This window comes from Triturus cristatus, chromosome 3_2 (genome assembly GCF_964204655.1).
Source record: "Triturus cristatus chromosome 3_2, aTriCri1.1, whole genome shotgun sequence".
Taxonomy (NCBI): domain Eukaryota; kingdom Metazoa; phylum Chordata; class Amphibia; order Caudata; family Salamandridae; genus Triturus; species Triturus cristatus.
The window spans coordinates 914,267,412-914,293,285 of NC_140584.1; the positions used below are offsets into that span (position 1 = coordinate 914,267,412).

General features: G+C 45.7%; 1 protein-coding gene across 1 annotated transcript in view; it reads left to right on the forward strand.

The window, feature by feature from the left end:
• The window catches only part of LOC146858448 (double C2-like domain-containing protein beta), a 602,492-nt gene that overhangs the window by 84,646 nt on the left and 491,972 nt on the right, over window positions 1–25,874 (forward strand). Inside the window, exon 2 of the mRNA XM_085649370.1 lies at window positions 13,566–13,692. The gene's annotated coding sequence lies outside the window, so the exon portion shown is untranslated. The remainder of the gene's footprint in view (window positions 1–13,565; window positions 13,693–25,874) is intronic.

The window sequence follows — 25,874 nt, forward strand, 5'->3', positions numbered from 1 at the left end:
CTCCAATGACCCAAACCCCTACCTACCTTTGTGTAACTGTAACTAACAAACATCTAGTCTAAACTTAGCCTACCTGCTTACTCTTTCCCTGCCCCTGCTCACAAACTACCAACACTTAACTAAAAACTTCAGCCAATCTTGGCCAACTTTTAACAACCCCGCCACCCAGGAAAAGGCGGGAGAGTAGGCGAAAATACCGCCTCCCCATTTTTCTGCCCCCCCCTGCCTCCTAGGTATAACCCATTAGCGCCGCTGAACATTCAACATCCTGGCCAGGACCTCCCTGATTTCCAGTAGATACAAATCCATGGTCATCTTGGATAAGTGAACTCCATCTCCCATGAAAAATTCCGCTGTATCATACCTGATGTCCTTATGTGAGATCCTAGAAAAACCAAGATGCCTGCAAAAACACACCTTTTCGGTATTGAGTTTCCTCCGGGCCTTGTCTACTGCATCGGATTAACTGCTCCTCTCCAGACCCTACGCGGAACAAACTCCGTTCAAATGACGGCACAACCCGACCACTGCTGCTTTATCAAAGACAATTCCCGCTTCATGCTCCTCATTAAAGCTAAACCAGTTTCCCTCACCATGTTGTTCTCCCCCAGATGTATCAACAAAACGTCGGGGCACCTACCAGCCACCAAGACGCCATTCAGAACCTGCACCAGTTCCTTCTATCGCATGCCCCTTCTTCCCCTCCAAGAAACTTTGAACAACTCTTTATTAAACCCTAAATTTTCCCCAAAATAACTGGCGCAGGCCTAGACCTGTGCCCACTTTACAAATGAATGTCCCACTATCCAGATAGTCATCTCCTTGGCGAGGGGACCCATCACCAAACCTGAAACGAGACAAATGGAATGAGCAGAAGAAACAACAAAACCACGCTACATCCCCCCGTTGCGCTGCGCACATAGCGCCGGTAGCAATCCGAGGACCATTTACCCAACCTCATGATGTTCCTCCGCCCCCAACCCCTTTTATTCACCTCCAACACTGCCCCAATCCTGAAGGAATGCGTCCCAAAACCCCTGACGTCAATCCCCAATCCCGCAAGCACTTTCCTCAAAACTGCCAATAGCTGAAAGGCCGTAGCACGCCACCCATTATGTACAAAAAACAAGCCATCCATGCCAGCAGCAAGGTTCCTCCACTTCACTTCCCACCTACACGGGCAAGTCAGCTGTGGTACGGAAGCCTGCAGAGACACCCATTTTCCTAGTCCCCACTGATCCGTTTTGAATTTTCGCAGCCAAATGCAAACTCTATCCTGATAAGGGGACATATCACCCCATTGTAGTCCGCCCCCCAATTTCGTTCCTAACATTTCTGACACCCGAAAAGCCCCAAAAAACATCCACACCATCAGTGTGGAGAAAAGACACGCCTCGTAACCATTGGTACATAACCTTGGCAAAGAGCGCAGCACCCTGCCTAGCAAGTCCCAAGACAAAGGGTTCCTTGCCCTGCCTGCCCGGCCACGTTCCCGGGCTCACCCCTCCAGAATCTGCGTCCCGATTTCACCTTCGGATGGCGCATAACCCCATAACAGTTTCTCCACAATTGCAATTCCTGCTAGTTTACCCACGATTGTAACCCTAAAAAGTCCTTTATCAATCAAAACCAGCACGAACTGTATCACATCCTCCCTTCGAAGCGCCGGTGAATCCTGTCGTCTAGCTCCCAAGAGCAAAAGTTCCGCCCACGCATTCCTGTACGCTGCCCTCGTGGATTATGCAAGGGACCCTAAAACCAGCTGCAACATCCTCTGTTGCCTACGTATCGCAAATGCTGTCGCATGCGGGTCGGGGTCCTGTCTGCGTCCTTGGCTAGCCCACGGAATCTCCCCCACTGTAAACGAGACAAAGCATCCGCTATGCCATTGTCCACTCCTGGCACATGCACTGCTCTAAATGTGATATCATGACGCAAGCAACCCAAAACAAACACCCTCAGTAACTTCAAAACCTGTTCATCCCTGGCAGACTGGTGGTTTACAATTTCCACAACCGCCATGTTGACAATTTTGAACATCACCTTCCTGTGTGCCAATTGCTTCCCCCATAGTGTGACAGCCACCACCAACAGGAAGAACCCCAAAAATGCGATACTCCTACCCCCCCAGCCCACTCTGCCGGCCACTGTTCCGCACACCATTTCCCTTGCCAGTAAAGGCCAATGCCCTTGCTACCCGCTGCATCGGAAAATATCTGGCCATCCCACACTATGTCACCCTCCCGCATCAGCGGAATCCCGTTTAAATCCTACAAGAAAAGCTGCCACATTCGCAAGTCTTCTCTCAAACCCACAGACAGCCGCACATGATGGTGTGAAGGTCTCGGTCCTGCTAGTGCCCTGCCCAGTCATCTGCAAAATGTCCGCCCTACTCTCACAACTCTACAAGCAAAATTGAGGTGACCCAGCAGCACCTGAATCTCTTTTACTGTGACCTTGCCTTTCGACAACATTGTCGCCAGCAGCCCCAACATTTGCTGCTTTTTGTCCTCCGGAAGGCGTGCCTCCATCAATTGAGAGTCCAACTCAATGCCTAAAAGAAGGCCAGAGCAGTGCAGGGCCCCATAGTCTCTTCCGGTGCCAAACGCACCCCAAGTTCCCTCATGATCTCATTGAAACTGTCCAGTGCCTTCTGGCAGTCCATGGAGTCTAAGGTGCTCACAAATAAAAAGTCATCAAGGTCGTGCGTTACCATCTGGTGACCCGTCCGCTCCGAGAACAACCATTGAAGAAACGTGCTGAAGCACCCAAACAGTGCGCAAGACATAGAACAGCCCATCGGTAATGCTTTATCCACGTACCATTTACCATTGAAATGTATGCCCAGAAGATCCCAATCATCTGGGTGGACTGGAAGCAGCCGGAAAGCTGACTTTATGTCGCACTTTGCCATCATCGCCGTTGCGCCCGCGGTCACTACCAGTGACATGGCCACGTCAACTGATGAATAGGAAACAGTAGCCTCACTTTCGTCGATGAAATCATTCACCGAACTCCCTTCCGGCCACGTCAAATGCTGTATTAAACGGAACTGCCCCTGTTCCTTATTTGGCACCACTCCTATGGGTGACACAATCAAATTTTTCAGTGGCCAATTCTCAAAGGGTCCTGCCATGCGGCCCTCACCCACCTCCTTATCCAATTTTCCATGCACTATTTCCGGATGTGCTATTGCAGATTGTAAATTGTCTGCCCACCTTCTCGTCCTAGGTCCCCCATAGCCCAGTCTAAAGCCCTCCTGAAACCCTGTCAGCTAACGTTCTGCAGCCTCCCGGTTACCATAACACTGTAAGACTGCAATCAATGTATCCGTTCTGACCGGTGTACGAGCCCTTTGGCCCAGGCCCCTTAGCCCCTCGCCCGCCTGTGAAAGACTGCTGCTGCTGTCCCCCTGGCTTAAACACCCCGACTGCCGCTGCTGGTTTCCCTGTTGTTGCCCCTCCCGCCCCCGAAGCAGTTAACCAAGGCATGTCTGCCTCCGCAATTTGAGCAATCATGCCGAAATCTACAAACTCCCGGGTGCACAGTCCCTTGTTAAAATCCCAGCAGGCCCCCCTTGCTCCTGTCTGTCCTCTACCTGTACCACCAAAGCCCTCCCCGAGTTGGACGCCCCTGATACACGAGCGGAAGGACGATGGCTGTGAAGATAGACTTACCCGCTCCGGACAGCCCCATCGTGGGTTGCCATAAATCCGTATCCAGTTCTCCCCATTTTACCTCAGTGTCCCACGCCATGCGTGCTCTAAATTCCTCGTCGTATTGGGTCCATGCATATCCACCCCCTGTAATCTGGGCCTTCCTGATCACATCCATGTACTTGAACATGGCTACACACCTCTCCGGGTATTTTTCACAGTACACACTTGCATATATCAAGCAAGCCGCTGTCCAGTTCTCAATTCTGAGTGGCACTTTCGGCCTCTTGGCCAATTCGTACTCCTCCTCTTTAGATCCCTCCTTTGCCCTAACTTTTCTGTGCAGAAGCTTAAGCATCTCCACATATTCACCCTTCCAGATCCGCTCCTTAGTTGCCAGCATTATGTGCGCGCCCAACGGCTTGGTTACTCCCATGTAAGGCAACCGTTTTATCTTTAACTCCTTACTCTCTAATTTGTTCTCGGACTCCACTGCCGTTATTGCCACCGTCTCTTTTTTGTCATTAACCTTGTCCCCTGGGCTCCCTGACACCTTACTTGCATCCTCTGTGCCCACTCCCACAGTCGCAGCCTGTCCCTCATGCTCGCTGATGCATTACCTGCGTCCTCTGTGCCCACTCCCACATCCAGAACATACTTTCCCTTCCGCAACCTATCCCCCCTTCGCCCCCTCCTTATCCCCCCTCCAACACCCACTGATACTATCAGGGGTCGTACTCCCCCATCCTGTTCACCTGGCTCTAGGCATTCCGCCCTTCGTCCTTCCGTCCGCCTTGCAAATGGGGTCGACCGCTCGTCCCAACGCGATGTCCGACCCGTTGACTCCACCGGGCATGGTGACACTTGTAAAACACTAGACAAAGCATTACTCTGCCCCCCCGCACCCTCGACGTCCCTCAACTCTCCCCCCTCCATGCTGTCCTCCTCATAATCTAGTTCCTCCTGCTCCCTGAAACCCAAGGCCTTCTCAGTCAGAGGTGCAGACTGCACCCTCCTATCCCCACTCAAATGGCTTTCCTTGGAGCTTCTCCATCCACGATGTCCCCCAGACCGTTGAGGCCCAGTGGGTGTTGGGGCCGGCAAGCCTGCCCTGGGCCTACTTATGCCAGCCGTGCCGTGATCCCACGCCGGTACTGGGTACACCGCACAAGGCTCCACCCTCCCCCCTCCCCTCTCCTCGGCGCTATTGAGCCACTCCCAGCTCTGCCAAGTCAGGGGCCCTCTGTTGCTCCACCGCCTGAAAGAAAAAGGAATGGTCTAGTGTGCTGGGCCTACCCATCTCTCTCTCTCCCATCTCAGCCCCTCTTCCTGCCTGCCCTAGAGTACCGGCTGCCCACGCCCGCCCTACCACACTTAAGTTCACCGCTTCCCACTTCAACCTGCTCCCCCTCCCTCCATTCCAATCCCGCCGCGCCCCGCACTGGGCCCCGCCACTGCCTCCAAAGACTCCCTGCCCCACCCCCGCTGGCCCCCACCCCTGACTGTCCCTGCCCTTCCACCCTAAAACCCCCCGGCCCTCCTCGCGACAGGCAACCCTCCCCCGACATACCCTATCTGCACCCAGAACTTAATCATTCAACGAATAGAAAATATCCAGCCCCTCCCAGTCGCTGTCACTCCCTTCTGACTCCAAGTTAATGGGGGCACCCTCTCCCTCCTCTGCCACAACCCAGGGCCTATCTCCCCTCCCCCCCACCAACCCACTTCCCAGGCATTCCTCTGACGCCTCCCCAAACCCCGGCCTCACCCATGTCTGCCCTCTCTTGCCCCACAGGGGGAGCCTGCGCCGATGCCTCCTTGCACCCTTTCTTGCCTCCCTTGCTCCGTCTCTCATTACCCCCAACACCCCCAACAGCCAACAAGGGGGTGTCACCCTTGGCTGGGGGCCTCCAACCGGGCCCTTATCCGGCCCCTTTGTCCCCTTTCTGCTGCTCTTTCTGCCCCCCCACTGCACTGCAACCTTGGCGGTACTCCGGGCTTCCCCCTCTCCCTCCCCGTGCAACCCCCCACTCTGCTTCACGCGACTCGGCACGCGTTTACCTCGATTGGCCCCGCCCCGCCCGCCTGCCTCGGAGTCTCTCCCAGAGAGGAAGGCTGTACCCACAGGGCCGCTCTCCTAACATAGGAGCGGCCCGGGCCTCTGTAGACAACGCCGGGGAGACAAGGGACACTGCTCCCCCGCCGACCCCTGCTCCCTGCACCTCCGCCGCCACCGCCTACCTGCACCCGCTATCCCGCACTGCGGACACGCTGAAAGGGGCTGCGCCCTCTCCCCCGCGCGGCCCCCATCACTCACATGTCCCTTCCTCACTTTCGGGGGGGGGGGGGAGAAGGCCATCACCATGGCCGCCAGCCCTGCAGCCGTGCACCTCGACGGGCTCATGCTCACAGAGGCCTCCGGCATCAAAAGGTCGAGCCGGCTGGCCTCACTGAGGAGACGAACCGCCTCAAGCACACGGTAATCTTCTTCCGCCATTTCAACTATACCCTGTAGCTATCACCAACTACTACCACTGAAAAGCCTACCACACTACCTGCAACTAACCACAAGGCCTGCCTAAAAAAGCTAAATCTACAGCGCTCCCAGCCACCATGTCACCAAACCTAAAATGGTGGCTGGGGAAGCGCGAAACCAGCCCTTAATCCCTTGGGCTATCATTCAAATTGGGCTACAATTGGGCTATTCCCAATGTAGCCCAAACCAACAAAATGGCCCATGTTCGGCTCGCCCCTTCCCCTCCCAATCTGCCCGGGGCAGACCTCACCAAGTTCGGCTGCCCCCTAAATCCCCCTTCGAAGTGAGACAGTATATTATTCCCCTTCGTCTTTTCTGCTACCAATATATAATGTATGTCCCTGACAAGCCAATCACTAGCATGGGTGCCATCAGTTACTTATCACACATGTACATTTGCCAGGCAGCGGCCACCCCTACCGAGCGAGAAACTGTGTTAGCAGTTTGAATCAGTCCTCTGGTCTCAACCCATCAAAAAAACGACAACTCATTAAAACCGACACACTCACCCTATTGACTGCACACCTCCATACAACTGAATCAGAGACGAGTGTTTGAAGGAAACTTCTGGGAAAGTCATACCTGGCCTACAAAAACTAATGCACAATGATGGTGAACTCTTCTGTTATCCTCCAATGTTTAACTAAAGTTTAGAGTGTCAAAATGAACATGATCCTTGCAACTCTGGGTTCGGTGAAACACATCTGGTATGCAAATGTATTTCTTTTGTCCCAGGTTCCTCACATCATTATGCTCAGGAGACTCTATCTGCTACATCAGAGAAAAGATTATACTTCACTCCACACATCAAGCGAGCATAAAGTTGAACCCTTCCAGCACTTAAGCCTCGAGCGTCATTGCATCATTTAGCAAATTAAAAATTTGCCACACATATCGTATTTGTACTACGATGAAATTACATTTACTGATGTACTTTTCACTTTATTAGGGCAATACCTGTATTGTGTTATCATATGACTATTTAAATGAGTCAGAAAATATCTAACATGTCCTTGATAAAGGCTTGAGTTATGACTATTTAAATGAATCAACAGATATCTCAAATGGCCTTGATTAAGCCCCTGATAAAGCCCCTGGTCATGACTTTAAATGAGTCAGCAGATATCTCACATGACCTTGATAAAGCCCCTGGTCATGACTTTCAATGAGTCAGCAGATATCTCACATGACCTTGATAAAGCCCCTAGTCATGTCTTCTAATGCAGTCAGGGCAGGAGAGTGATAGCTCTGAACCAGGGCACTGCGCATTGGGATTTCGGAGTGTCTTGCAGGTGCTGGTTGAGTAGTACAGTGCTCGGTCTGCAGAAGGGAGTCACAAATCGCGATTACCATGAAGACAATACTGAGACATCTCGCAGTAGTGAGGCTGATGGTGGTCATCGGAGGCCGGGTGTGCCAGGAAGTTTGAAGTGGGTAGACAAGGCCAAGGCGAGAACTACCTCAAGGAATAAAAGTGGTAGTGTGCGAGGCAAGCTTTTGGTGTACTGTGCAGTGGGAGCAGGCAGCTGCTGTGAAGGTGATGAAGGAGGCCAGTCTCTTCCTGTGTCATAGTGGGCTCAGGGGTTCTTTGATGAGTGTACGTGGACTAGAATGTTCAGGGAAAGGAGAGTGCACCTTGATGTGCAGTGTGAGACAGAGGCAAACAGTTGATTGCAGTTTATGCCAAGTTTACCATGAGGCAATTACAGAGCAGACTGCTGGAGACTGAGTTTGTCTGGGAGGAGAGAGAGGAAGGAATGAAAATATATGATTATCTGGCATCAGCAAATTGTCTCGAAAGAATTTGTTTAGAGCGATACATATCTATGGAAGTTTTGGTGGATATAAACATTGGCTCTTGTGCAATAATGTAATGTTGCCATTACAAGTACTGGCAACTGCTGCTTTTATTAAAGGGCCAAATCACATTTTATCTTCAGTGCTGCTTATTGATGGCTTCTTTGGATGATGGAAAAGGAAGCACCTACCGACAGGAGCACAATGATGTGCCTGAAATGACCACCGAAGCTCCATTTAACCCTTTACACTAGTGTGGTGGTTGTGAATGGCCTGTTATTTAAAACAGCTTTTTGAGAATTGGACAGGTAACGCAAGTTAAGAATCACATTTTCGCTAATGTAAAACAATGTTGCTCTTAGTTTTCTTTTTTTTTTTTTAAACTTTATTCTGAAAAACATTGCACCGTAATTCATGATGCAAAGAATGCTCAAGTGCACTGTGTAAAATAAGGTCATTCCCTGGTAGAGGTTAATTAAACCTCTTATGACTTTTGGTTTTAATGCATATGTGCATTTCTAATATTATAAAGGACAATAAAACTTCGGTCCAGAGGAAAAAACATGGTAACAAAATGTACAGCAAAGTGCCAACTTCAAAACCAGGTATCAGAAATGAGAATGCATCCTCAATACATTAAGCCATGATTAATTCTAACAAACGGGGGGGGGGGGGGGGGGGTCTTGTTTAGAATTTGGTGAAGTGGGAGGACCACAGAAACTTGAAGTTCCCCTCCTCCATTTAGATTCGGGGAGGTGTCAAGTATACAGCGGCAGAGCCTCCGTGCTCTGCACTGGTGCAGACCTCAGCCACAGGCGCTCACCCTTCACGAGGTCTGTAGGTTACAGTGACACTCATGCCTTCCTCCCCCATTGAGGGCATGGCACTCATCTTTTCTGACTGCGTCTGCCAGGGGATGTTTGGTGGATAAGGGCTGGGAAAATGCAGAATGACCTCAGGCCAGTGCTTGAAATTGAAAAATATAAATGCAGGTACTCTGTAGCAGAGTACCTGCTTGTTTCTGAGAAGTCCCGGTACTCTCCCATTAGAAGTATAGCATTTCTCTTGACAAGTGCGGGTACTCTCCCTCCCAAAATAAAAAAAGTGCTGGAACTCCGTACCGGAGAGTACCGGCCCATTTGAAGCACTGCCTCAGGCAACGGGAAACACATTGAGTGTGAAGGTAATTTTTTATTTGTGTTCAGGAAACAAGCTCCCACTTTGGAAATTTGTTTTTTAATTTTTTATTTCCAAGAAACAAACTCTCGTTTTTAGAGTTTGATTTTTTTTGTCTGTTTTGCAATTCTTCTTGAAAACAGAAAAGTTCCAGAGTGTGCACAGTAAGCATAGTGCCGCAGCTCGGCTGAAGTCACAAACCCTACTTTTTTGGATCAGGATAAGATTAAGAACGTATAATCATTTTGAATCTGGTGCATGCACTGTTTGCACCCAATATTGAATTAATCCCCGAATATTGTAATTGCATTTATATAGCGCTTACTGCCCCTGACGAGGCGTTGAAGCACTTTTTCAGCAAGTACCACACTACTCCAGAACTCATAAAGGATTTGTCGTGAATTAGTATAGTGAAATATGAAAGTAATTTGAGCAATGGATATGCTAGTCTGTTATTTGAATTGAGAAGGATAGTGGCGGGATAGAAGAGGGAAAAGGTTTGCATTTACATAGCACTTGCTACCCCTTATGAAATGTTAAAGCCCTTTTCGGTGAGTCGCACGCTACTCTGGAACCCAAACTGGATTAGTGGGGAATTAGTATAGGGAAATATGAAATAAATTTGAGTGGTGGACATGTTAGTCTGTTATTTGGATTGAAATGGAATAGTGGAGGGATAGAAGAGAGAAGGGTCTTGAATTTCTTTTTTCTTTTAGTTCATAGCAGTAGGAGGGGGTTTGGGATGAGTAAAGGGGAGTTGGAGAGGGAAGGGTCAGCGGAAAGAGTTTAGAAAGGCTTGTTTGGGGGGCCTGAATAGTAAAAGAGGTATGAGATGATGCAAGGAGGGGTAGAGAAGGGAAGAGTCTAGAAACGGTTATTTTGGGGATCATAGTAGTGGTATGGGGTTTAAGATGAATGAGACAGTGGAGGTAGAGGATATATTGATAGAGGTATTGGGTGAGAAATAGGGTAGTGCATTGGAAAGAGTAGTAGAATGAGGTTTGAGATGAGTCAGAGAGTTGAGGGAGAGGATATACTGAGAGCGGTATAGGATGAGAAATAGGGTAGTGCATTGGATATGCTGAATTAGAAGCAAAGTAATAAATATATAGATACATAAGTACATCGAAGGTATATATATGCATAAGAACTAACGAATATCTTTATAGCATAATTATTATACATGTTTATACAAAGCAATTCACATATGTAGAAACATATCTTTAGTCCAAATAAAAGCTTATATACAGAGGGATATGCTGTATATTTATGTTTGCGTTTGGTGGTTATGTGGGGAAGAGTCCATTGTTGAGTAGTCTTCTGAAGATAAGGTGGTTATCCGAGGATCTTATGTTCGGGGTAAAGAGTTCAATAGGTTGGCTGCTTCAACAGAGAAGGATGTGCCTCCCATGTTTTTTTTCTTGTACGGTGGTATTTTGAGGCTAGGTGGCACTCTAGAGCGGAGGTTCCTTTGTTGGATGTATTTGGTGATTTTATTCCTGATGAAGAGCGGTCCTGTTTCATGTATCATTTTGTGGGTGATGCAACGCAGCTTGAATGTGGATCTCTGGCAACCGGTAACCAATGCCGGGCTCTCAAGGCAGGGGAGATGTGGGCTTGTGGCTTTATATGTAAGAGTAGTCTGATAGCAGAGTTCTGAATCAGTTGTAGTCTTTTTATAGTTGTTAAAGGTGATCTGTGATAAAGGCTATTGGCGTAATCGAGTTTGGACAAAACAAGACTGATGGTAGCCTGGACCTTGTGTGGAATTCCAGATGGGGGAAGATGAGTCGCAGAGTTTTTGTAGTAACAAAACTTGATCTTACTAGATTGCCCACGTGGGCATTCATTGATAGCTTGGAGTCCATGGTCATTCAGAGGTTTCTTACTTCCTTTGATATTTTAGGCCGTGTTCCCAGATCATCAGGCCAAGCAGTGAGTGGGTCTTCATTTTTCCAATCGCCGCATATGAGTATTTCCGTTTTGGAAGCATTCAATTTGAGATGGCTCCATGTCATCCAACAGAAAATTGGTGAGTTTCCAATCTCTTTGGGGCATTCCAGTTGAAGGAGTATTTGCGTGTCAGCTGCATAGTTATAGCATGTGAGGTGAAATTGATTGATCAGTGCCGGTAGTGACTTCATGTAGATGTTGAAAAGCATGGGTGAGATGCTAGAACCTTGAGGGACCCCTGCTTGTGTGAAGTACGGTTTGGATGAGAAAGAGGGGGGGGGGGTATGGATGGCATTAGTTCTGTTGTGAAGGTAGGATGGGATCCAGTCTAGAGCATTCCCCTGTATGCCGGCTTCGTAGAGTCTTTGTATAGGAGTGTCAAGGTCAACCGTGTCAAAGGCAGCTGAGAGGTCCAAGAAAAGAAGCACAGCAACCCTGTTGCGGTCAACTGTGTTTATAAGGCCATCCCAGATGGCATTGGGGGCAGATTCTGTGCCTTTTCCTGGGCAGATTCCTGTTTGGAAGTCTGAAAGTATGGCATTATCTTCAATAAATTGTGACATCTGGGCGAATGCTGCCCTTTCTATCAGTTTGCCCAGAAAAGTCCATTTGTAATTAGTCTGTGATTATATGCGTTCAGTGGGTCCAGGTTTGTTTTCTTCATTAATGGGCGTAGGTATGACACTTTTTGAGTCCGAGGCTGGGGCCGAGGAGAGCGGGTCTGACGGGCAGGAGGTAGTGGGGAGCGGGGAGTAGAAAAGGCGAGGCGGTGGGCTCTGGCCGCCTGCACCTTTGGCTGGGCAAGCTGGAAGGTTCTGTTTGATTAGGGAGAGGCTGGGCTCCTGTATCTTATTGTCTAGGGAGGGGGGGCACGTCGAAAGAGGGAAAAGGGTAGGGGACGGGGGCACACTGACAGGGGGTGGGGGAGGGGGGGTAGGGGACCGGGTGGGAAGGTTGAGCCGTCTTCAGGAGAGTCGGGGTTGCTGCTACATGTGTGGTACTTCCTGGACGGGTGGGGATGGTGAGATGATTGTTGCCTTGTTGAGTTGGAAAACAATAAAAAATGTTTCAACAAAAAAAATGTATGACACTTTTTGAGTTCCTCTGGAAAAATCCCGTAGTTTAGGAACTGTTGATGATTCTTCTTACTGGTGTGGCAGCAGAGGTTGTTAGAAGAATTTTTTTCGAAGGTTTGCGGTGGACAGGGGTCAGAAGGGCTGCCGGCAGGCCTGCTTGCTTTGACCAGGTCCACAGATATGAATGAAAGTCTAAATCTTTTCTTGCAAACAGGTATAGGGGCATATTTCATTAGATGTCATTTATTGAAATATTCAACCACTACATAGAACACAAAGCATACTTTTTTTAAACATTATTTCTCGAGTCAGAATTTTAGGTTGATTCCCTGATGTGGAAAACTATTAAGGGGAAATGATTCTGTTAAATTCTCAGCCCTTTTGAAAATGTCTTTGAATTAGTTGGTCTTCGAATTCTAGGTGAGCACCAGAAAATCATAAGGCCATTTCTGTCTTCTTTGCCTGACAACCCCCTTTACTTCACTCTCCCGACTTAAGCATCTTTCCTATTATGATAATATATGGTCTTCGCATTGAACTCTTTTCTGAACTACACTTTGAAATTGTGATTTTCAAAAAGGCAATACATGCTCCCCATTTTGTTTTATATCTTGTTGTTTCTTTGTTGGTGTCCTACATTTGTGACTATTGATCTACGAATGAACAGTTATAACTGTGAATATTTAAAGGATCATGTGACTGAGGAGAAAAGGTTACTTACTAACAATATTTCTCCCAAATGTATTTCCTCTATGTTCAATCCTTCCCTCTTTTAAATGCCAGATCATCTATTCCTGTTCTTCTTACTAATAGGGTGGCATCATGTTGTGTTCTTATAGACTTGATGCAAGGGAACTAAAGAGAAAGAGCAGAACTTTAGCATCGAAATTTAACTCATAAACAAAATTGTGTTTGTGTGCTGGGATCCGCTTACAATGTCAGGAGAGATGTTATTATCACAGTACGAGATTATATTTATTTTGCAGAACTATTGTTACAAATGTGTATAATCTGCTCTACGTTATATACTGTAGCTATATTATATTGCCATACAACATCCTCCATCATCTTTATAAATATCTTATTAAAGAATTATGTTCTAAAAAGATGATAATTTAATTCCTTTTGCTACATCACCAACTATACCAATTCTAGGATTAGAGTTAACTGTATCAGATTATGTTAAACATGGAATTTACCAAATAGAGTGAGCGGAAAAACAGAGGCCGTGAGCACCCCACGCTCTGCATCGACAAGAGTGTAACACTCATCTGGGGCTGAATAGCTATCGCAGAAGCCTTCTCAGCACAGATGTATGCCTCTGCAAAGAAAGCCTGATTTAGTGATAACTCCTATGTTTTCTACTTACAGAATTTCAGTCTGCGATGAAGACAAATTCCGCCACAATGAATTCATTGGGGAGACCAGAATTCCTCTGAAGAAGCTGAAGCCGAACCAAACAAAGACATTCAGCATCTGTCTAGAAAAACAGCTGCCGGTAAGTAGCAAAATCTCTTTCTAATTTATTTTAAAATGTTGGCATAAATGCCTGCTGTGTTCTTTTCAGAAAAAGATTTTACAAGGATTCGGAGCACAGAACTTTCCAGTTCTGAATTGGACTTATTGGTGCTTATATTTCTCCATGGCACAATGATTCTGTGCAAACAAAGAGTAACAGTAGTTTCCACATTATTTCGTTACAGACAAAGTATCACTTATGTAATACAATCCTAGGGGCAGATTTATGAGCCCCTTGCGCCACTTTTGCGTCACTTTTAACATGGGAAAAGTGACGCAAAAGTGGCGCAAGGGGCTCATAAATCTGCCCCTAGTTCTAGACAATTAGTAAACTTTAGCATTCAAATTCCCAATCCAGTATTACCACTTTGAGTTGAAAGTTGAGATACAAGCACGCCTCAATGATCCTATCCGCAGCGGTGGCGTCACTAGGGTTGGTGTCACCCGGTGCGGGTAACTCATGGTGTCACCCCCTCATGACTTACCGCATGGACCTCCCCCGCCCCGAGTCCGCCAGTGGACACAGTTGGCAAATAACGGGACCATACAGCATCCTTAGTAACGTTTGTAAATTTAGGTCCTATATTTACAAAGGCCATAGTAGAAAAATTGAATTCAACAAGGTCGGAGGCATCTCTGAGTGCACAAAGCTTTCTACAGCAAGATCCCTTGGCTGTACCAATGCTTCTTTTCATTTCTAGCAACGCAGCGCTGCTCCACGCTATTTTTAGCACAGCTGGGCATGAATTTGGCCTTACAGACAGGGCACGAGTCTGGGGTACACAGCGTCCACCCACTCTTTTTACAGGGTGGACGCCGTCCCCCCTGCTAAGAAGTATGGCCCCACAGAAATATGTTGAACTTCTCCCAGTATAATTTTGAAACACCAGGACACGTTCATCAGCTCCTGCACGTTATCTGCTTTCGATTCCCAGCAGCAACGTGCAGGCAGCGAGGGGCTTTTTTCCCACCTCCAGCTGGGCAACGATAAAGGCCTCCTTTTGATCGAGTATGGGACTGGAGGCGTACTGGAACCTCACAAATGCAAATGCACTGGCGAGAAAACAAAAGCACACAGCTTGTGTTATCTCTTCACAGGTACTTAAGAGATGCATCCTTTTTACTTTGTTGTATAGAAGTGCACGCACTGTAAGAATGTCAGATGGGTTGGTCTGTCTCGCAGCGGTCAGGCATTCAATAGATGCACTGCCTGTTTTAAAAAGCAGCCACAACGTCACTATTTTAGAGAAGGATGGTAATGCATAATCTTGTGAAAAGCAATTGTGACGGAATTTTCACCATTAATTTTCACATAAGGATTCTCCACTAGAGTAATTATGATGACTTCACTGCAGCATGACAGTGGTCATTCCTCCGGCGAAAAATGTCCTGATTAAAATTACATTTATTATAGAAATTATGCAACCACAGCTTTTGAGAGGTTTACATAGCATCCCTCAATTTTATATATGTATCAGGCCAGTATATCTTTATACATCTAGAACATGCACAGGGGCCAGCCTGGGCAGATTTGTAAGCCCTTTATCTGAATGGCATTCCACACCCTGTGATGATCCGGTCATGTGTGACATGGGTATTATGTTTCAGGGTGAAAATAATCAGATGACCATCTGAAATAGTCTTTATAAGTGTGGCACTTGCTTTAGAAGTGTGCATCCTTATGTCAGTATTAGACTGGAATTGTACAGCCAAGATTTAAGAACTTTCATTTTCGTTTTGAGTGGTGAAAGTTTATTGAAGGGTAGCATGGGAAAATTTGTGGATATTGTTTTAAAAGCTCTTAATACATGCAATTGTTAACATTTAATTTTGTTTTAAATATTACATTGTATTTTTATTTGAATGGGCAAGATCTTATTGGCAATTAGAATACAAGGATAAATGTATGGTACATGTTTAACAAAATGTTTAGTTAATTGACAATAATTTTGACTTGCAACCACATAACAGTAGGATGGTTAGACAGATGGGTGCACAACATGAATGGGATGGATGAAAGTGTCAAAGAGAGATCAAGGTAGGCAAGAATAACTGGACAAAACTACACAACACAAAACAAAGGACGCTCAATGTGAACAATGCAGTAACGATGGGCAGACTAAGGCAGGCTAACTAAGATGGGGAGGTTTGCAACAGACAGTTCAAACTTAGCTGAATGAGATGAACACAATTTACAAAAAGATATGACAAAACTACCCACGAGAGCTAAACGCAGCCTTAAAGAGATGGACCAAAATGCAGTAGCCAGACCAAGGTGAGCTTAGTGAGGTACAGTTACATTAGATAGATTAAAGTTTTTATTTATTTATTTATTTCGAAGTTTTATATAGCGCTAGCCAGACCCGAGGGTATCAGAGCGCTTTACAGCAATCGAGAAGCAGAGGAAAACGGAGAACAGTCCAAGAATAAAACAAGGCGGGAGAATTTCAGAGAGATGAGAATCCAGAGGTCATTAGAGGTGTTGAGACGTCTTCGCTGGGTGTCAGGGTCCTGGGGCGATCACCTCTTCCGGAGGTGGTGTCCTCATCGATTCAGTGGCTCCTGTCCCTTCCCCAGGAGCGATCTAGGGAAAGGGTTTTGAGCTGACCTTTGAATTTTGCAAAGGAGCAGATAGTTCTAATATGGTGTGGAATAGAGTTCCAGATTTTGGGAGCATTACCCGCGAAGGATCGTGCCACGGTTCTCTTTTTGCGCGCTTTCAACGGGATGAGAAGTAGGGTGTTCAAGCTCCTGAGGGACCTGGTCTGGCCAGCTTTTTGAGTTTGGAAGCCAGGTATTCCGTTTTGCCTGTGTGGAGGGCTTTGTGTGTGAGGCAGGCTGTTCTGAAATTAGCTCGCATATCAACTGGAAGCCATTTTAGATCTCTAAGTGCAGGTGATATGTGGTCAAATTTCTTCACTCCTGTGACCATTCTGGCTGCTGCATTCAGAGTAGTTTTGAGGGGAGCAAGGTGTGTCTTTGATGAACCTGAGAGAGCTGCAATCCCATAGTATAATCTAGATATTTTGTTCAATAGCTTCAGGTTTAGGAAGGCGCTCTTGGCAGAGTTCTTAATGTGTTTGGTCATGTCCAGCTTTGGGGCTTAGGGTGATGCCTAGTGATTTAACAGAGTCTGCTAGGGTGAGGTTACTGTTGAGCATATTGATCGCTTTTATCCATTTCGTAATTTGGGGGTTTTCTTCCTTGTTAGAGATGAGTATTTCTGTTTTGTCTTGATTAAGTTTTAGGTGGTTACTTGAAAGCCAGCTTTGTACATCTCTGAGCGTGTCATTGTGTCTCTGGATGTCAGACATGGAGGTGGTTTCCAAATATATCTGTGTGTCGTCTGCATACAGATGGAAGGGGATGTTAGCTTTTTTGAGTAGGGTGGTGAGGGGTTCCATGTAGATGTTGAAGAGTTGTGGGGAGAGCACTGAGCCTTGGGGGACACCCCTGCAGACAAGGTGTAAGTCGGACTCAAAGTTTTTTATTTTAATTCTTTGAGTGCGGCTGTGAAGGAAGGAGGAGAACCACTGGAGGACTACCTCATCCAGCCCAGCCCTTTCTTGGAGAACTTTAATGAGGAGTTTGTGGTCAAATGTATCGAAGGCTGCCGATAGGTCTAGGAGAATGAGAAGGCAGCATTGGTCTGCATCAAGTGATTTGTGGATATCATCGATGACGTTGAGGATCGCGGTTTCTGTGCTGCAGCCTTTTCTGAAAACTGATTGGTGGGAGTCAAGAAGGTTGATGCTATCCATGTGTTATCTTAGTGACATAGATGAATCTACAGTAGATATTCGAGGTAGACTGAGTTAGATGTACAAATTATGGTAGGCAAATTAAAATAGTCTGATTGTAATGGACAAATGGACAGAACTACAGCAGACAGAACAAAGCAGGCTCAACCACTCACACATACCACACTACACATATGTGTTGCTTACTGCATACATATGAAAACATGTAATAGTGCTACATTGGTCCACGGATGCGAGGCAAGCCTAAAGTTACACTCTGTATATGCATAAAAGAAGAGAACGTATTAGCCATAAAGTATCTCTCCTTCTTGTCCTTTAATAAGGACTCAAATGGCTATGCCATACTAATATCAACAAGGTCCCTGCTTGACCCATTCACCTACATAACCATCATACATGCCTGCATATTACTAAATGACTAGTTTCCCGAGCCTTTAAACTCCAGCCTCGGAGTTTCTTGAAAAACGCGCTGAACGTGCATCGTGCACCTATCCAAAATGGTGGATACTCGTGGAACCATTACCTGGTTCCACTCTCTCATAGACCTGCTACAGAGAGATTGCTTGTCAGCAGAGGACTAGTTGAAGAGTACCTGTAGAAATTATTAACTAACAAACGAAAAAAAGAAAAGAAATACAAAAACAGCAACAAAAATTGGTTTCTATCTGGACATTTCAAAACAACTTCCAGAATGGAGTACTGAATGCTGGGAAGATAAACCGTAAAAGCAGTAAAGTAGCGTATACTTGTGGGACGCTGACCAGTTCCGTCCTCATGTGGAATGGATATTGAGATTATGGAAAATAACCAAAGGCTGTTTCAAAGATTCTAAAAATTCGAGAAAGGGGAGAGGTGAGGAACGACACCTTGCAGTACTCACTGAATGGTTCGCATTGTTTGAGATCAAAAAATTATATTGAAAAAAGGCTCATGTGACCAAACGCATGATAACTATGGGCTAGGTTGAAAATTGTCCTCAAGGAATATTATCATTTAAGCCAAACACATGAGTGTTAAGTTTGAAAACCCGACGCTGTTCTGTTTCCAGAAGTCTTCTTTCACAATTTGTTGTCTCGGGTAAATGCTCGAGGGCCAACCATTAGTCACTGTGTCCCTTCTCAATGAAGTGTGCCGCCATCTTTGTTGTGTTCCTCTCACATCTGGGATTGCCCCAGTGTTCTGCAATCCTTGTCTGGACTTTACCTGTGGTCATGCCTATGTAACAAAGATCATATAGGCATGTGATTATATAATCATCGGGTATTGCAATTTGTGAATTGTCTCAATTCCCACTGTATGATGTTACCCAGATTTACACTTTTTGTGGTTTTAATCAGGGGCAGACATTACATCTTCCTCATCGGGTAGTGCCCCGCTACTTTTGGGTGGGCCCTGGGTGTCGGCCTGCTGTTACCTGCCTGCTTCTGTGGTCTCATGTTGACTATTGAGTCCCTGAGGCTTCTTCCTCTCTTGTGTGAAAACATTGGTTTTGGTAGGATAATGTTGCCACTGTTCAGAATCTTCCAATTTTTATTGATTACTTTGCTGACCTTATCAGATGTGACATTTTTATTGTTGTGACACAGATTAGGCGATCTTCTACCATTCTCCGCAGATGTGATCCAAGAGAGCATCCCGGTTATTATTCAAGGCCCGTTTCATAGCTTTCTGAGCCACTTTATATGGATACTTCCTGGCCTTGAATTTCATGGCCAAGCTAGCTGCCTGTGTCTTGTAGTCTTGAACATTAGTACAGCTACGCCTTAGTTTTACAAACTGTGTCCCTCAAGTGGAGGGCATGGACGCTTCACATTTTGCTTCCTCCCACCACAGCATACTGCATGGGGCAACAAGTCAGTCCACTTGAGCTGATGGCTGGCTTCACTTTTAGTGAGTGCATATATTGGGGGCGGGATGCTTAATCCTCTTTATCCCTTGGTCTTTTTAAAAGTTATTCCCATTTTGCTTCTTCCCACCAAGTCAAAAAGCACGGAGCAATAGATCACCCCCACTTCAGTCCTTGGCTGGCTTCATTATAAGTGTTTGCATTGTGCTGATGCACATGTGTACATTCACTTGAAAGAAATCCACCAGGTTTAGAAGTTTGAAGCCACCTGTATTTACCAATGATTGGTAGAACCTATGTGTATTAGGATACACCCACAGACTACCATAACACTCAAGGCTTTTAGTCATACCCACAATATTGACTGATCATCGTAAACCAACTTTACCATATTTATTTAGCACAAATCATTAGAGTAGCTACAGTGTACATGAAAATGTATACATTGAAGCCACACCTCCCGTATGTTTATAAAGGATCCTTCATGCCCTTGCATCTGACTAAAGAGGGACATCCAGAAGTGCAGCTTTGAGAAAAAACTTTTCAAGCAGTTATTGCAGCACTACAGCCCTGTAAAAGACTTTTCCAGCAGTTGCATCCGACTCAAGAAGGATATCTAGTAATAACTTGCTGTACTGCAGTGTTATATCTTTCTATCTTATCACAATGTTGTTATCCTCATTGCTTAGATCATTTTCCTGTATTTGTTAAACATGCATGAGTATACTTTTTCTCTCACATTTACATGATATGTTATTTCCATTCTTCCCTGCACCCCTCCCTCTTTCTACTAGTTTGTATTTCCTTGCCAATCCTCTAGAGCTTTCCATAGAATGTTAACTCTGTCATCTGTGGGAGAGAGGACTGGTATAGTGGAGAGAGGAGACGCGTCAATAAACTGGATTAATATTTATCTTGCACGGTTTCTTAATTTCAACACTGGCGACGATCTGTGAAAGGAGACAGAAGTCACAGTTTCCCCCCTTCTGTTTATCCTCTGCCTCAAGCAAGAACTGTTACTGATTATTATACTTCACCGACCTCACTCTCTGCGGCCTGCTGAATTCAGGGACAGTACCAGAGATCCTTGAACATTTATCGGCAACTTCATTTCTGCATCACCCACAGTGACGCTTATCTTACTTTCAATATCACTGATCTCAGTGCCGTTTCCCGCTGCTTCTTTCAGGCACCTCTGTGCCTCATGTCATTCTGTGGTTCCCTTCGAGTCTGCCGCTTCCTTCCGGTCGGATCAATGTACGAGTAGATGTCCTCGTTCCTCCTTCACTGGGCGTGCCTTTGCTGGTGCTTGGCATTTGCTGCAAAGCTTCGTAAGGAGACCCTCCCCTGGGCGTACCTCTGCTCTGGACCTGCGGCAAAGTGATCGGTGTGGAGGACCTCCCCTGGGCGTGCTTTGCTGGCAATTAGCATGGTGGTGCACGGCTTCGTTGGAGGACCTTCCTTGGGCGTGCCTTTGCCGATATACATGGATCTTCATCTCTGCCTTGAAACCAGGAGCGGCTGGTGACATTTAAAAGTAGTGGGGCGTAAAAGTTTGGGCTCAGTGCACGTCAGCCTGAATGTCATAAGAAGGGTTCTCCCCCCCCCCCCCCCCCCCCCCCCCGAGAAAATTTTGAAAAAATATTGGGCAAATTGTGCATTTTCAAGCATATGTAAGAAAACAAGAAAGTTAATAAAGCAATAATTAAAGTGTTTTATGACATCAATTAAGAGATGTTATACATAGGTAGCAGCCTATTCAATATAACCACAGAACTTCATAACAAACCTTGAGATAACAATGCTGGGTACCTCGGATTTCTTTATTGATATAAAATGAACTCTACAGAGGAAAGGCAAGTTATTGTGATTTGCCAGCTGGAACACAAAGTTAATCCCCTGACAAATTCCTTGAATGGTTTGTGTGCATTTGGGAGGAGCTGAAAAGGGTGTTTTCGCCAAACCACCAGACACGTGTCAGGCCATAAACACTGGGCTCAGGACATTTAATAGCATTTAGAAATTGAGAAACGGGGGTGCACGAAAAAGATGAGTCCAAAAAAAGGAATTTGTAAATTAGATTTCCACTTTAATTTTCGTTTAAGTTTTGTATTTAAAAGATTGGTCAGCCAACGCGTTTCATTCCCTCAATGGGAACTTCATCAGGGCTGTAACATGATAAAAGTGACATAGATATTACCAATAAATCAAAAGGCACAGGACTTACAACATAAACAGATAACTATACAATATGAACAATCAAACAAACAAAACAAAATTATAACAACATTTAAAAGTGTCCATACAGTTACACCAATCGATACTGAACGTATTTATATCACATTAAAAACATATACACAAACCAAGTTCTTAGAAGGACGAAAAGTCTAATATAAAAATCGTTACTGCATTTGTCTGGCTCTTAGTTTCTTGAGATAAACAAATCAGTGAACTTCAACAGGTTTCATGCACACTGGAAGATGAAATAAAGTGAACAAAGTATAAAGAAAATATATATTGGGTGCAACATATAGATAAATACAAAGTAACGTAAGTGTTTAAAAGAAAAAACCAGGAGGAAAAATACCAATCTAATCTTTTAAGATAAAGGAGAGAAAAAGCAAAAAGGAAAGAAGAATGTGTAATGGAAAGTTGAAGGATACAAAGTCACGTTGCTGTTTAAGAACATGAAAACACGGGGTTAGAAAAGTAATCCGATCTCATAGAGTAAGCATACCTTAAATTGATATGTGAAATTCCATAAGAAGACAAGAAAAATATCCACGAAGTCAAGTACTTCAAGTCTCTGAAATGAAGCATATTGACCAAATTCACATTATCTTTCAGTCAATGGCAGTCCATAATAATAGTTATGCTTAGACTCTATATGAACACTCCAGGTTCACAACAAACACATCATCAAATAAGATCATCATATGTAATCCATATGTCAAACTGGAGCCTATTAAAGCAGCAGTCAACACGATATAAATATGGTGCATCAGATGTATATGACAAGAATCGGGGACCCTTCCATTTATTGGGCGCATGCCCGTTCTGGTGATGACAGTGATGAATTCGAAAGGAATCAACGGTGCCCCGGATGTCGAGCTAAAACAGTGCAAGACCTGAGCTGCCACAACCGTGTTGGACATAAGGCGCTCCTGATCCGGTATCAGATCTGCAATTGTATCAAGCCAGCAATCATAACTGTATTCTCATGAGATTTACATTGAGCTCTTATACTATGAGAGTCCAATTCTAAGAGTCGAGCTATATCTGTAGTCATAAGGGTCCTGTAATTCATAAGGTTTGATATCCCCCTATCGAGCGTTTATAGCCAAATAAACGTGACTCCGCCCCCCGATTGCTAAGTTGCAAACACAGTGTACCACAAAGCGAATCGCATCTCACTATTGTGAGAGATATTTCAAAAGGGGCATAGTCGATTTCTCACAGTAGCAGATATAATGTATAATTCAATGCCGTGTACATAACCGAGTGTGAGTCGTATACACACATCGGTAGTTACCTTAACATAATGAATATTTCAAGACGTGAACAGCAGCTAACAGTGGCTAACATCTACAGACGATTAATTGCCACGATCATATCAGCATAGCATCCCAGGCACACTTACCGGCAAAACCTTAGTGTAGCGATCCGTACGGCGGCGGCGTCCTTCTCGTTGTCAGCTAAACAGCCCGCCATTGTAATCAAATATACGTGACTCCTCCCACGAGCCAGTATCCGGCCAATCAAGTTGTGCGTGTGTCAGAGTGGTGGCCCCTCGGTTCATGCTCTAATTCGGCGGCCATTATTAAAAGGTGACGGGCATACTAGCCAATAAGTAATATGCTTCGTTCAGATTCACCCGTATAGTTATAAAGGCGTACTTATATAAATGCGTGTATTACCACGAGAGTACCAGAATTATTTAGTGGTTGTGCCAATAGCAATACGTGAATAATTTAAATCATAACTGACAAAGGATAATAATGCACAGGCAATATTGTATCTGCCCTAAAATGTTTTTTAAAACAAATTTAGGATGTGAATAGCTAAGATCAGATTTCGTTTGTGCGCACGGCAACCTGCAAAGAAGCACCATTTTGAACTGGGCAAGGTGTTCAAAGTGCTACCGCAGTGTATGAATGAGCTCATTCCCACCTGACAAGGGATCATAACGTACCCAATATATATTTTCTTTATACTTTGTTCACTTTATTTCATCTTCCAGTGTGCATGAAACCTGTTGAAGTTCACTGATTTGTTTATCTCAAGAAACTAAGAGCCAGACAAATGCAGTAACGATTTTTATATTAGACTTTTCGTCCTTCTAAGAACTTGGTTTGTGTATATGTTTTTAATGTGATATAAATACGTTCAGTATCGATTGGTGTAACTGTATGGACACTTTTAAATGTTGTTATAATTTTGTTTTGTTTGTTTGATTGTTCATATTGTATAGTTATCTGTTTATGTTGTAAGTCCTGTGCCTTTTGATTTATTGGTAATATCTATGTCACTTTTATCATGTTACAGCCCTGATGAAGTTCCCATTGAGGGAATGAAACGCGTTGGCTGACCAATCTTTTAAATACAAAACTTAAACGAAAATTAAAGTGGAAATCTAATTTACAAATTCCTTTTTTTGGACTCATCTTTTTCGTGCACCCCCGTTTCTCAATTTCTATCTGACATTTGATCTGGAGCACAGTGGCGCCACACAGCGGCTGGCGTTTTTGGGGTGTTGTGCACGATAACCCTACAGTTTTCGCAGGAACTGATGTGAGGTGCGGCAAGAGGGGCCCGCCGCTGTTTTCAGTTTGAACATTTAATAGCATTGTTAACATATCGTGATATGACAGTGAAAAATGCAACTAGAGAGTGAGTCAAATGCATTGTTCTGCTCAACCCCCAACGCACATAACTGAAGTGAGGCAGCAGAAACTCAGTTAGTGACATGCCAACTCATTGGTATATTTTAGGTTGGCTTAACCTCAAGTGTTTCAGGCACATTAGAGTGGTTTGTAGACATTCTTTCCGTTTCTCTTCTAGCCATGGGTGGTATCGTGTTGCCATATAAGGGCCACTGATTGGCCTGGTTAATGGCACGGATTGCCTGACCCACATGTGCTCCGCAATCAACATGTTAAGTATTGTAAAGTAAACCCCGCAGGCCAGACATAGTTTAAACACCTAATATTAGCGTGACAGTGGCCTGCCTGGAACATTCTGTCCCCGAGTGCCTCTGCCCTGAGGCCAGGCCCGGACATCCTAGAGTTAGAGGTTACGAGTTCATAAACAAACCCCCTCTGACTTCCCCGACCCCCAACTCGCTTCCTCCTCGTGTGCGGTGTGCGCTGACACTGCCTGTGATCTGAGGCAGGCTGGGTTCATGCAGCAGGGCTGTTCAGCAGGAACACTGCCGTCCAGCTGTTCCTACACGCCGCGGGCCTTTCACTCCCCAACTGAGACTCTGCAATCAGTGCAATGCTGTGGCAGTGGCAATTGGCCTAATGCGCAGGAAGAGTCTTTCGACAGACAAGCAAACCAAGAACAGAAATAAACTAACCACATCGTTTTTTGTGATGCGCAAACTAAATCCGAAGCAACAACACGCGCTTTACAAGAGCCCCAGTGGCGTTTCATTACACACACATTAATTTCAAATCACTTAAATATCCATAGTATTGAGGGCATGCCTGAAATTCTTGATGAAGGTCATTTCACCCTTCCACATGAATGAGACAGTCAAACTTACAGCTTTCCCCCCCCCAAACAAATCTAATTCAGCAGAAAGTGCCTTACACATACTAGAAGTCAGGAGGGCTGCAATGTATTACATACAGATCACCCCAGACATTGGGAAAACACATCAGTTCTTTATAGGATATTCACCGCACCTCGTCAGCGGCAGCTGGCATGCTCAAGGGAGGGAGGGGTTGCGGGGGGGAATGAATAAAATAAAAATAAAAGTAAACGTACCTGTGTGCCGCCGGGATACCACACTGCCTCCGCTCCGGCCTATACTGGTGGGTCCGCGTGTTCCTGCTGCAGCCAGCAGGCAGCTTCCCTCACCACGCAACGCAAGGGAAGCCAATCATGATGCTGGTAGGCGCACCAGGCTAGCGCCCCTTCCGGGGCATTTTCTCTGCATAGAGAAAGACAGAGAGTGGGCGTTCCTGCTCGAGGGCAGGGGGGAGTGGCCTACCCACTGTTGTGAATACTGACTGTTTGGTCGGCCTTGAGCCGACCAAACAGTCAGTACCCACAACAGTGGATAAGCCACTCCCCCCGGCCCTCAAGCAGGACCGCCCACCCCCCGCCCCAAACCAGGCACAGAGGCACAGAAACATAAATAGTAGTAGTTTATACCGTTTATGTTTCTGCCTTCTCGCACTGCGAGAAAGCAGTAGGGCAACACCCCCACGCCCCAATGGGGGAGCCGCCACTGCTTGAGACAAGCTTTCCTCGAGCAGCCCTTTTGGAGCTCAGAGGGCAAATCTTGGCATGTCATTTTGCAGCTCTGGTACGAGTTGCTTCGGTGAC